The following is a 14601-nucleotide window of genomic DNA, read 5'->3' on the forward strand; positions in this document are numbered from 1 at the left end:
TCTTAATTTTTCAAAAAAAAAAAAAGATTTTTTTAATAACTTGATTGAGAAAAAATTATACAAGTTTTTTCGCTCTTGCTTCGAAAAGAATTTCAAATAGATTTAACTACTTTTGCCAATGGGCTACTCATATATAATACATTGTTATTAATCATTTAATATTTGTCGTTTATTTTACGCGCATTATCGAGCACCACCGATAATTAAATTATCGAACTGTATTGCGCGTTCACGAGCGTTGTACGAACACTTTCACGGAATTGTCGGTCCGCGATATATTACAATTCACGAAGCGCGTTTAGAAAACCGCAACATCAGCAATTACCGAGCGGTGAACTCTTGCAAGGCGCTCATTAAATGCGGCGACATTAAACAGCTCTTGCTGATAAGCGCGCCCAGCGCGTCGATAGCTTCCAGGAAAAAATTTCCACGGCCGTGCCACACAATTCCACTTTGGGCGGCCACCTTTGTCACCTTCAGGGGTGGCGGAAAGAGAGGGAGAGAGAAAGAGGGCAAGAGGCACAGAGGCGCGAACTCGAAGACGACGGTCTGGGCACGAAACGTCCCGACGTTTCCACCTCCGGCTGGATATTAGGCGATAAGCTGGCCGTACGGGGGGGCAAGAGGGCGACAAAGGACCGATGGTTGAGTCACGATAGGGCAGAAGGTGCGAGGAAGGTGGCACGGTCTCGATGTGTGTGTGTGTCTGTGCTCGAAGATTGAACTCAATCTAAACTTGCGACAAACTTTGCCCGGGCTGCGCGCTATCTCTCATACCTCTGTCGATTCTCCATCTACAACCTCCGACCTTGTTCGCGATAGGGCGGAGGTGACGTCCCGAGACCAAACGGGTTACATCCGCGCCAAAGTGAGGGAAACTCGCCGACTACGTGGAAGGAAAGAAGGAACGCACTCTTTGAGATGAGATCCTGGAAGAGCGAGGGAGAGGAATTCTGACAAAGTATCATTCGAGAGATTATTGCATAAAGTTCATTGTAATTTACGATGGAATTCGCGTGATAGAATTTGAGATTAGAACTGCATTTATAATTTTTTACAATGTGACACAAAGAAAGCATTTGAAAGATAAGAATACACACATGTATTCTTGTTTGTGCACATACAAAATATAATGCGTGTATTCCGATTTTCCAAATGTTTTCTATGAAAGTATATTTAGTATAAAATTGCAAATAGATTTTTATCTTAAATTCTCTCTGTCGCGAATTATAAATCGTTTAAAGCGGATTTAATGAGCGCGTAAAGGAGTAGATAATTGGATGTCATTAGTGTAGGTAACAGAACAATCGCTGTTTCGCGAATGCTTGGAAAAAAGATTGAATTACGTTTCAAAGATACTCAACTTTGCAGTGCAAAAGTTTAAAAGAAAAAACGATTGAAACTTTAAAGCTGTTAAACGGATAGCAGAATTGTTTTTTTTAAAGATGTATTATTTTATGTCAGGTACTTGTTTATTGCGTAACGTAAACCAATCTAACTAGAAAGGCGGAATCGCAGCGTGTAAACGTTGCGCGGAAATAAATGATCACGCTCGGAAAATTATATACGCGAGGAAATCGTTTAATGCTGGAAAAAAGCGCGGAATTTATGGAAGCGTCATAGCGTTTTTAATAGCCAGACCTCTTCATATATCTGCCGGAGCGGTCGGCAAAGAGCAAAGGAATATTAACGAGAAAATGCATTTTCTTTGTCAAATAAAAAGTAGCCAGCGCGCACAAAGAGTTAAATTAAAAAATTAGAAGCCTGTAAAGACGCGCCGCGCTACCAAACAATTAAAAATCGCTTTAATTTTAAATCCTAAAAATTTAGTAAAATCTCGCGTGCATTTTTCTTTTTTTTTCCAACAAATCCACCTCTCACCGGACATATCCTCATGAAATTCAAAACCGGTACGGAATCGTAGCACCGAGTAAATCGCGTTTCATCGCGAACTACCGTCGATGAAAAGTGGAAATTTCCGCGCGAAAAAGGAAGCACTGATAACGTGCGAAACGAGGTTATCGCGCTGGATGTGTGTGCACGGGGCTGAATTATGTCGCGGCTCCCATGATTTCACATCGCCAGTTTCCGGCGTGATAATAAAAGTTATGTTACTATATGACGTCTAAGATAACTTTCTTTTTTTCTCAGCGCCGTCGTTCAAATTAAACGCCACTTTCTTGTAATTTCTCGCAAAACTTTTCCTCGCAATTACATGCCGATCAATAAACATTCTCCATTAAAAGCACTGCGGAAATAATATTCTTCGGAAAACATTGAATAATATTTAGTCGTAAAAAAGTTTCATAGCGAAACAGAACGGTTTTTTTTTTACGACAAATAATATTTTTCATAAATTTTTTATTTAACATGACCTAAAAGCACCTTAGAGAACTGAAGTAAAACGTCGAGGCGACGACACGGACGTGCCTCATGTATTCGCATTATTTTTCGTTCAGCGAAAAAGTCGATTTGAACTCGTGGCGAAATGGGAAGAAGCCGGCAGACGCGCTATAGATTAATGCGAATCGCATCAATCTCCATCGGTAGTTGACGGCTTATCTGCCCTGCGGCAAACCACCGCTACTATTCACTATCCATATTCACTTACGGATGCTCTTTGTCCTTATACGCGCTCCTCTTACTCTCATCCCGGGATAATCGTCTTGTGGACACTCGAGAGAAAGAGAGATTGCCGGAAGATTGAGCACTTGCCCGACATGAAAAAAAAAAAAAGAAACCTAATTGAAGTATCCCGAAAAGGATGTGATACACCGTAATAATTGAAAATCATTGTTTTCACACACGTTGAAAAACATTCGTTATTTTTATTTTAGCCTCTGTTATATTTGATTTTTACATCGTATCACTCTTTCGATAACATCAATTCAATAACAATTTATTAACGACTCCAATTTTTGTTTTTACATTTTTATTGGCAGTTATGCAACGTGAAATATTGAGTAAACAAATTTGGGAAGAGTGTGGGTTGCAAAATAATAAAAACTGCTGTCGCGTTGCTTTTATTTTTAGTCCCTCGATAAAAAGGGCCGCTGTCAAACTTACATTTACAGTTTCTCGTAAATCAGCCCGGAGCGTCATGCGGAATACAGCAGCGTGACTTGCCGAAGAAAGTCCGTATTTTGGGGATCTGGAATAAAAAAAAGAAAAAATAAACTGCCGCGCTAGAAATACATGTCGACGTCTGTTCTGCTCGTAAAAGAAATTTCGTATAACTCGTCGCGCGCTTTCGTTCCACCTCGCAATGCGGCTGGATAGCTCGAGCGACATTTTAGCGGCGCGGTCCGCCGGGGAGAGGAAGCGGCTGGCTCTCTTCATTTTTATTATCGCGCCATTATCACATACGACCCTGCGAACGACGCGATACCTAGAGCGAGTGCTCACATACGGCCCTCGCGGGCAGAATGCGCGCATAATCGTGTCGACTGCACAAAGCGACGCCTCGTAACTGCGGTGTCGCCGGTATCCCGATAAAGTCCCTCGGGTTCAACCCCATTCAGGAAGCATAAACCCATAAGGAACGGCGCGTCGGGCACCATTTGGCGCCGTGTACGAATTGCGGGACACCCGGTACAATAACGGACCGCTCTTGAGGCGAGAGAGAAAGAGAGAGAGAGAGGAACGGGAAAAATGTTGCAAATGTTGCAATAAGTTTCCTTTATCAACCGACCGCTTATTTCTCATCCGCGTGCCACAAGATCCTTCTTCTCTTTCCTTTTATTTTCATCGAGAATTAACGATGAGTCGCTCTCGACGGGGTCAGAGGCCGCCGTGATCTTTAGCACAATTGTGCTCCGGGAGTTTATGACGAGTCAGAGTTTAAAAGGACTATTCGAGTGCCGCGTGAAAAGATTTACTCGATCTAAACAAATCGTCAATCCTGGAATCGAGGAAATGTCGAGTGAAATTAATGAATTGTCGCGTAATGCGTGGGCGGGTAACATCGCGGCGATAACATCCCGCGGGCATTTCGCAGGTAGGACGGCGTAAACCCATAAGAAATGACGCGCCATTCTCGAGGGTCCCGCGAAGCAAGAGGAAGGGAAAGGGACGCGGAAGGGAGCGCGGGAGAAACAGCTCGCACCTCGCAAGTTTAGGTATCTTAACGATCGTGTCTGAGGCGGGGTACATTGGGCGTGAAATAAGACGCCTTTGTTAGGGCAGCTTTTCTTTAGAGGAAAGCTCATCTCTCCGTCCCTGTCCGCCTCACGCCCTTTCTGTGTCTCGGCCTCCTTTTCCACCTCTCACGATCTGTGTTCTCCGGCGCGACTTCATCCTCCGTCGCCTTCTCTTTCGTTTCCGTCTCCGTGGCACCCCTCGCGACCGCAACCCCTCGACATGAGGTCCTTTCGAAGGAAAGTGCGCCGTCTCCTGACACTTCCTTCCACGGTTTCGCCACGCTCGTTTTCACGAGAGAGAGAAACGGAAAGGGGAGCGTTTGCCGCGATGCATTCACGGCGCTGACTCGTGTGTTAAGAAAACCCGGCGTATTTGTCAAATTATCGCGCGGTGTTGATAGCGAAAGCGGGATCACGCCTTCTGAAATCACTAAGCGGGAATAATAGTGAAACAATTATAGTAACTGTTATTTTTTAATTTATACAGCGATAAGGATTATTTCTGTCAAAATTGTTGAAGTTGACGCAGGTGCAAAGTAGCGATTCTCACGCGGAATCGTGAGATACATCGTTAAATACTTTACTACGGTATTACTTTACATATCAGTAAATTATCCGAGCCGTAAAGTGTTACGAGTATATGGAGCGCGCGGCGTTTACACGGAACAAGACAAAATGATGCTCTCAGGCAAGCCGTCTTTAAGACGCGATTCAATCTAGAATCGACTCGGCACACTCTAGAATTTTTATGCACCCGCGCGCAGTATCCTCAAGCCTGTCACGTCGCGTCTGGCTGAAATACGACCTGGAAATTTATGATAGACTTCCGTCGACGCCATCGTCGTTGTCAACGCCGTAATCTCCTAACGTCGTTACCTGCAACGTACCCCAACGACAGCTCCCGGCTGTCTTTATCTACTCCTCCCGAACCGTGGTCTTAAAATTTCGCCCCGCGACATTGCAGTCGATCACGCGTTGAGGGCTGCACGAGCAAACTAAGAGTGACGGCCGAACGACCGAAATAAACTCAGGCACGTTTTGACGAAGGATTTCCAATATAAACGGCTGCGCTCCGTTTCTCTCCTTTAAGACACGCGAACCAACGCGAATTGATTACGGCCTAAAATAGATTTGTATTAATTATATCCAAGTCGCGACTGATCCGTCACGACAGCCACGTCGAAAATATTCTTAGCCCGATGGTTTGATGAAAGCGAATTGCCGTTGGAGATTCTTAGAATCGCGTTCAATTTGTTTTCATTCTCTAAAACGCCACGAGCGCCATAAAGATAGGAATCGCTTGAATATTCGACGTGAAAGCTTTCGAGATCGTATCCAGGCCTGTCATTTTTCTTCCCTTTTATTCGTCGCGCATGAATCCGCGACAATGGAAGTGGTACGAGTCGATAAATAGTCAGACCGTGGCAGCGCGAGAGAGAGCCCGGAATTGAGACAGCCTGATATGTCGATAAACACCAAAGCCGGAAATTTCCCGTTAAATTTATGATCGGGAGTGTGCGCGAGCGAATTTGCGATACTCGATACATTAGACGGTCCGGAGAAACGTAATACGCCGCAAGATTCACGGATGTAACGTAAGAGGCGAGGATAAACGCCGTTGAAGGTGCATTCCGTTCGAGGCAACAAGCTCGGAGTCTTCGCGCGATCATGAGAGACTTTACTTTGCGGCGTTTGTGCGCGCGCGAGCGGACGTTTACGAGGAGACGCGCGAGAGCTTATGGCCGCGAGTATCTACGGTGTAATGTCGAACGCGGGCATATAAATAATGCAGCGTCCCCGGTGCCTGTGTATATGCACCGGTGCCTACGCGGCGAATTTATGTAGAGACTCCACGTCGCCTGCAGTCGATGTAGTTGATAAAAGTTTCAGCACAGTTATTCGCGGATATGGATTGAACGATCATTAGCGATTGCCGATAATCGGAGGTTACTCCCGAGTGGTGCCGCGATTTCTGCGCAGAAATGAATCCTGTCGATTGCGAATAAATTGAAAATTTGCTTCCGCTAAATAAAATTTAGTACCTACACGTTTGCTCGTTCGACTGTTTAACTTTGGTAAAATTTCACGGGAGAATTTAACTGCGGCGAATAATAAAATTGACGCCGATGTCGATTGATAGCTGCAGAATTGTACGACGCAGATACATTTTATTCTATTCGGGTGCATCTGGTATTGAATACGTCTTCGGCGATATACCATACGAATAGAAGCATTGTTGGAGACGTAATGCACTCGAAGGCAGTGAGAAAACCTAACTGTTCACTGTACAACATCGTGTCGCGCGTATCTCTGTGGGTGTAAAATCGATACGCATTTATATTTTATGCCGCAGCAACGACTTTCTAAGCCATGCGAGACTTGCGGTTAAAATTGTGACGGAATATTCCCAGGTCTATGTACCGTGCATAGAAATGCGCGAGTCGACTGACAAAACTGTATCACACGAGTGCTCTAATAATGAGATCGCGTTAGCGAAGCAGGCTACAAACGACGTCGTTATTCTGCGATAACGCACATTCGAGTTTGAAAAATTACTTTTAACAATTTTTCATCGTCAAAAATGAGATATTTTTCGGCGAGAAATCGACAGGCTGCTGTCGCTGTTCGAGAGCGTGGTCGAAAAGTTTCGGCAGCCTCCGATATTTCGAGGCGCGAAAATACGGACGCGATAGACGCGGGGCAGATTAAGGGGCGCAACCGGCAAATTTCTGTTCGGCGCATCAGATTCGCCGAAATCTCCGAGACAGGCGGCGGGGGGGGGGGGCAAATCCGATATTCTTTGGCGCGTACGTGGCGCGTACTCAAAAATGCAGCTCGAACGTATCGATCGGGAGGGACGACACGGCGCGAGAGCCGTGTACAAAACCGTGCGCGTATACGTACGCGTGTACGGCTCGGCCGCCGCGCTGCTTGCGCGCTACTGAAAATTTCAATCCGCGATTTCCATTCTAACGAGAGATCGGCGTATATACGCGCCGGCCTGCCGAGGGGTCTCCAATTTCATGCAAATCGCCGGGGCGCTCTCGCGAAAGAAAGACAGAGAGAGAGAGAGAGAGAGAGAGAGAGAGAGAGAGAGAGAGAGAGAGAGAGAGAGAGAGAGCCGGACGGCTCTTCGCCGCCGGCGTGTACCAAAGTGCAACTGTACTATGTACGACATGGATGGAGGAGCTTGTTATTAAAATACCGTCGTCGAGGGACCAGGAGCAACGAAATGTTTCGTCGATGTTTCGTTTAATTCCGCTCGAGGAGTTTCAAATTCTCGTCGAGCGTTGATGCAACATGCATCGCGGGGATTCCTGGCTTTCGACTAGCATGCGTTTACAGATGCTCCAAAAATTATTTAAATAATTAACATCTCTCTATTAATATATTCTTCGCGAGTGCTTAATTTTTATATATACGCGTAAAACATTTTTATAATTCTGCTTTTCCTCGCGTTTTCCGCTTCGTGCTTAGCGTGCGATTCCTGGAACACGCTAATGTACAGTACAGGGTCAGGGCAAATTATTTTCCACTATTTTTATGCCGTTTCTCCGGACTCGATAAGGTCGACCGGCGTATACTAGCGAATACTCTCTCTCTCTCTCTCTCTCTGTAATAGTTCCGCGGAATAGGTACGCGGCGAAATCGCTTCCGGTAAAGTCTCATTATTCCAAGGAGGCGATAAATAGCGACCTGTTTTATGCAAATGGTCGGGTATAGGCACGGGAGTGTGGCTGCATCCCGTTGGGTCGTGCAAACAGGAAGAGAGGGAGACGCAAAGAGAGAATGACGAGGCAACCTCGTTATTAAAGTGCTTGTATCGCGCCGTGACGTTACGGGACAGAAGTATCGCGTACTCTCGCCTAACTCGTGAATAATAAACGCGCGCAAACTAAAAGTCTGTCATTGTCGACGCGATAACTGGCGTCTTTCCGCTTTTGCGCGGGAATTAAATTAAGTAGTAATGTTGCACGCTTCCGTTGCCTGTTTCAGATACATCTGGAGGAAAATAGAATTTTAGACTTCTCTCGTTGTATTTTCGCACAGACCGCGGTATCGCCATGATCAGTGCTCAACGTTGATAGCGCGATATGAGAGGCAACGATACAAATTACTTTCAATATTTGTACTCAAAAGAAAAATAAAATAAACTTTTTAACAATGTATTGATGTATCAATAACATTAATATTTTGTAATTTATCTAATCTTTTTTTGTTAAAAATTCATATCTAGTTGAAATAAGAAAACAAGAAAATGGAATAATAATCGTATTATATAAAGGTTGCAAGAAACGCTATCCGCGAAGACATCGCGCGATAGAGGATCGAGGTGCATACACTCGCTCGAAAATGGCGGGGTCGAATTTCTCCTTTTCGTCGATCAATTCCATCGTCCGCCGCCCCCGCGTGCCCCCCGCCTCTCTATTCGGATATTCATCGCCCGTTTTCACTGCATTGCGCAGAACGCCGATAAATCGCATTATCTGGAAACGACCGTTGCCCTGAAACGGGCAGCTTATTTGGCCGCGCTTAAATTCCGGTCTAAGCCATTCCCGGAACCTGGCGAGGAAAGGCGTCAGTGCCGAACCGACGAAACCTACCGGCGGGCCCGTTATCCTGAATACGATATTCGTGATGGGACGGGGTGGAGAGGAGGGGGCGGAAACGGAAGCATTTTGATGTCTTTATTAAATTTTAATGATGCACGAATACCATCAACGGCCACGCTCGCCATATTGGCTCGTAAAAGAAAATGTTTCGCTTGAAATAAGATATTTTGCCGAATATCAAATATAACCTGACGATTAGAAAAGGAAGATAAGTATATTCGCGTGATCCTACTTAGATTGCCCACTTTTCCGTTTACATTTACGCCTGCCAGAATTTATTAAAGACGACTCGAGCTTTCGTGCTTCCAACCAAGATCGTATTCGATCAGTATCTATCGATAAAGCACGATTTTTTTTATCTCTACTACTCTTGTACATCGTAGAACTTTCGTTGTTTCCCTAATTGAAGTGTTTGTCCGTTGAGTGGGAAATTACAATAGTCGTATATTTGATAAGCCGCCATTTACACGGCGAAGATAAAAGTCTGACGTTTCTCATTGGCCGCGCCATTCGTCTCTCTTAGTCTTCGTGTAATGTGATAAGATCGATCGTACCACAGGCTCGTAACTCGTCGATCGAACGCCCACAAGCTGCATTACGTTGATACAAAAGTCCGCCCCATTCGCCGAATTATCCCGTGTTATCGTTACAGCGCAAGTAGAAAAGGTCAGGTAAGGTCGGACAGTACTCGTTGCACCTTAATTGCTATTGCGCTCGCAATGGAAGCAGTTCCGATCGAGTGCACTTGATAATTGCATTCTGTGCACGCAAATTTGATGCGAAGCAAACATTGATTCTTTGGGTTATTCTTACGATTCAGCTCTTTGCACTATCGCAAATGGCGTCACTTTCATTCCGCAGCATTAGAAATCCAAAACCTTTTTAAAGCAGTATTTACTTTCGCAAAGTTCTGCAATAATGTTACGATAAAATAGTGCAATAGGAATTTTTAGAAAAGTATATACGATTATATCTTATTTTAGTAATTTTCTGTTTTTATGAAAAGGGATTTAATCTCTCGATAGTTGTGTATTAACTGCTATTAGTGCGGGAATATACTACACGATATTTTACATCGTAAGTTTCTCGTGAGAACACGATGAAAACTATGCACAGGATGAGCTTGGCACTGTCTTAAACCTCTAGGGCTCCTAATTGCAGTTGCACATGGTACAAGAGGCGCTCGTCGAATTTGGCCGTTAATGCCGATAATGGTCATGCTGAGACTAGCCCGAACTTGCTGTAACTCAATATCGTAACCATCTTAGAGCGCTATTTTGCACATTATAATCTATAATGGATAAACCAACGACGCTTTGCGTTTGATAATGTTGCAACTATAACTTTTGTGCAATAAGTCGGAAATGATCTTTAATGCAGTTTCATCTAATGTGATAATTCCACTTTTACTTTACGCAAACGGAAATTTCTCGTCTTTCTGGATTAATAATTTTGACATTTCCAAAGTGGAGCAGTCAAATATCTTCTGAATGTGATATTTCCTTCCTACTATTTTCAACCGTCGGAATAACATTATCTGTGTTCCACTTTCAATATATTAGCATCTTTCTCTTTTTAAGAACAGAATTATTGAATGCGACTCATTTGTCACATGATTTAACGGATTTCACAAACAATGAATAACAGTAATATGACGGCTTTTAATAATACAGTTTTGAGAAAATACCTTCATTGAACAGAACTTACTTTATTATTTTTATTTCTGCATAAACGTCTTAAATTTGTGCATTCAATTTTTATTTTGTCGAGGTGAAGATTAGAAAAATTACCGTTCAAGCCGGTTGTTAGCGTCCAATCTGATCGATAGACAGTCGTTTCGATGACAATTTCCTCCGTGCGGATACAAGCTCCAAATGAGAATCCATCGGAAACTTCAAGGGCTCATCCGGCAGAGAAAAAAAGCAAACCGTCCCCGCCGCTTCAGTCACACGTCGGAATCGTTTTCCACATACAATAAGAGCGTCCGTCTACCCTAGCGACGCTTCTCCTAACGCGCGGGAATTTCGCCGGACATGTTATTTCGCCAACAAAACCTCACAGCTCGTTCGCATTCCGCCCACGACGCCGGATTGCATCGTCGTCGCCCGCCAACAGGATATCGACTGTCCCGCTTCATCGACTCAATTAACAATAAACGATCGCTGGGGACACAAGCGTATTTTCTTGTGGCTGACTTACAGGAAATTAGATACAATATGAAATGAAGACCGAATTTTCCTTCGCATATTTCATTTTGTTATAATAATGGAAGAACCGACAAGGATATTGGTTTGTCAGAATTTACAATTTTGCAAGTTTGCGGGAGACCGCGTCGGATACTCTTTTTATAAACAACGGGTCTGTTTTGTAACCGGTGAATTCCAACTTATTCCCACATTTTTGACTGGCACATACATGCATAAAAGCACGTCGACAAGCGCGCGCATATTCGCAAAAGCCTCGCCTTCCATTGACATTCAACGGGCCGTGGCGAATTTCATTTATATGCTAACTTGGAGCCACGCGCACATTTCTGCATTCTTTGAGATCCCGTCGAAACGTGCCCGATGCAATGCACCCCCGGCTGCCGGTTGCACAACTGGGGACAGATCAGAGCACGAAGAAAGTATCCTTCGCGATGCGACGAAACGAAAAAAATTTTTGCTCGTTGCCAAGCGATATCCGACGGTGCATTTTGCACTCGAAATAGATCGACCGTTTCAATCTGGTGTAAATTATGCAGAGAGCTGTTAAAATGCTAACTTGACAATTTTGACGTATTCGGGACAAAAATTATTTTTGCATTGAAATAATATACATTATATATAACAAAATTTAAAAGCTTTAAATCTTTCCGCTATGAATATAATACTCGTTTCACAAATCTTTCAAATGCAATAACGCAGCTTTTAGTTTGTACAGCCCGGTTTATTTTACTTTTCCGCAATTTTATCCCGTAACGAAGACAATAGGTTAAAAGGTAAGAGAAGAATTGAAACTTAACACTCAATTAAGCGAGATTCGCTAACGAGACGGCACGGGCCAGCATTCACTCGACATAATCTCCGCTTTCCCTCCGTTTCTCTCTCTCTTCCCGCCATAAAGACGACCAGGGTGACGAATTATTGCGTTCAAGGGGCGCAACGCGATAAGCGGTGTAACGACATACTGCCGTCGCTTAATTATCGTACAGCGTTAATTACTACGCGATTAAATCGGTCAGCAAGCCGACCATGGTGGCAAGAAATTCAAGCTTGCATATGTGCCGTAACAATGATACGCGCGGTAGTGTAGCTCCCATTTATATCAGTTTATTATCTCATCCACAAATATGTATAAGCGCATATTTTCTCTTATAAATAAAATTTAAAGGGGCAAAAATGTTATAATAAAAATATGTGCGAAATAATTTTCGATATGAAATTTTAATTTAATTGCGTTGCATCTTAATTATACATAATTCTTCCTCCGAAATAAAATAAAATAAATTTTTCAAATAAATTTATGACTTGCGTGTAAAAACACGAAAAAGATGATTTTTTGGCGCTATTTGGCGCGGTGTTTATTTAAATCGCATAACTCCAATGAGATTTTCTCTTGGTGAGAAGTCATCGGTCTTATGCATTATGCAGGAACAGAGACCGAGGGAAGACAGACAGTTGTACAAAAGAAAACGGGGAGGGGGGAGAGACGGGCCGCGTTCGCCGTGGTTTGTCATGCGCGACACGTGTCACGTCGTAAACTTTCCTTCCTTCTCCCACCGGCGTCTCACTGCAAATTTCGGGTTCTCGTAAAGTACTTTCGGGAGAAAAGGCCGGCGAAAAAAGTTCGCCTCGGAGTCGGCATCTCTGTGTCGACGTGTCTTAAGTGGACGAGAAAGTCAACTCTGCCAAGACTTTGTCCGCGGAAAAGTAAACAGGAGACAATTTAGCAAATTCCTGAATTAAAGATATTGAGCGCATACATAAAGGAAATTTAATGAAAGCTGATAGAGAATTAATTGCTATTTCATAAAAAACAACGTCAAATAGCATTTTGTATTCGGAACTAATTTAATTTTGCCAATGTTTTATCGTATATCAAATGTAATTTGCAATTTCCGAGAGATGCAAGATTTATGGATCTGCGAGTTGAATTTCACGAACTATCGGAATTGGAATCGTACATTTTTAAATCAAATTAGCCATTCTATCTCATCAAATATACGAAATAAAATATGCATTATTATTATCAAATATTTGAAATAAATACGATGAATTAAATATAATGGAATTTTATCACGAAAGCAACGTTTATGGAAAAATTTGCAAATCTAATCGAGAGAGAGAAGAAAATAAAGCTGAAAAATTCGGATAGCAATAAACTTTTGTATTTAAAAAATGGTGAAAAGCATGTAAGAAGCAAAAAATCGTAATTCGAAATTCAACGCTTCGTCGCATGTGAATCCCACGAGATAGTTTCGTTTTTGACCGAAGCGACACGAGTACGTAGAGAAAATTTCAGTATTTCGAAGTCTCACGTCGTTTTCGCTTGCACGAGCAACTTCGTACCATCGCGATGCATGGTGCAAAAATAGAGAAATCGAGTGACTGGCGACGATCTCGTGAAACGCGCCGCGTCGGCGTGTATGCGAAAAGTAATAAAGGAAAATGGCAGTGGTGGGAGAATGCAAAGCAAACAAGACAAGGAAAATGGTGATGGCAGATAGAGGCAGAGAGAAGCCAAAGTAAACACATAATAAGCGTGTGGGCGCGAAGGGACGGGATGATTGATCGATCCGGACACCGAAATGCAAGGCAAGGAGGACCCGTGCTCTTCGTCCAAGTTTCCGACATAATTAAATGCAACATATCGTCGAGAGAGTACAAAATTTCCTCCAAAATCCCAACATCTGTGCGCAAATTCGATTCTCCCCAGCTAACCGTTTGCGCTGTTCTATTCGACGTCAAATAATATGTATATTGCGCGCAATTTTCTAAATAAATAACATATTGGCTTTAGTACTCGTAAATCACCCCGAAGTTTGCTATTGGCAAATACATTCGACATTTATTGTGAATTTACGTGCTTCTGAGTTATTCGTCGGATATATACTTATGTGCTCGGAATTACGGTTCCAACACGTAGGGGGAAGTCGTCTTCGTGTGCGCCGCGCACGTGCGAGATCGCCGGAAAGTGAAAAGGCATCGGACACTCGCACAAGCTTGCCGACAAGAAATATAGACCGAGAAATTCTCGACTTCCTGCATTCATGCGATCGCGCTGATCCGCCGACGGACACTAAGGGTTATGGAGGGCGAACAGGAAACGAAGTACCGAGTTAGGAGTGGCGCCAGGAGGGGGGATGGGCTAGGAGCGTGTCTCGAAAATGTAGGTAAACGCGCGTTGCAGGTAGAACAGGTGGCGGGCGGGAGGGGGAGATTTGCACGGGGCGAGGAGCCCGCCGAGGGCCAACGAACCCTTCTTACCCTTTGACCCTTCCCAACCGGCCCTCCTCACCCTCTCCTGCAACCACGTCGGCGAGGATCCTCTCGACCGGAAGTGCTTTGCAATGCAAGTCGCCGAGCACGAACGTGGCGCTTTGTGGTGCATCGCGATGCGTCGAAGAAGAATCGATTGCGAAGGTGTCCAGGCACGTCGATTGGCCGGCGAATAATCGTTCAGCGAATGATAACTTATTTTTGCCTTCTCTCTCTCTCTCTCTCTCTCTCTCTCTCTCTCTCTCTCTCTCTCTCTCTCTCTCTCTCTCTCTCTCTCTCTCTCTCTCTCTCTCTCTCTCTCTCTCTCTCTCTCTCTCTCTCTCTCTCTCTCTCTCTCTCTCTCTCTCTCTCTCTCTCTCTCTCTCTCTC

At 43.9% G+C, this 14601-nt stretch overlaps 1 protein-coding gene across 1 annotated transcript in view; it reads left to right on the top strand.

The window, feature by feature from the left end:
* The window catches only part of LOC105670172 (protein Fe65 homolog), a 178584-nt gene that overhangs the window by 129505 nt on the left and 34478 nt on the right, over positions 1-14601 (top strand). The window lies entirely within an intron of this gene.

The sequence above is a fragment of the Linepithema humile genome, chromosome 1, assembly GCF_040581485.1.
Source record: "Linepithema humile isolate Giens D197 chromosome 1, Lhum_UNIL_v1.0, whole genome shotgun sequence".
In the NCBI taxonomy this organism is placed as follows: Eukaryota; Metazoa; Arthropoda; class Insecta; order Hymenoptera; family Formicidae; genus Linepithema; species Linepithema humile.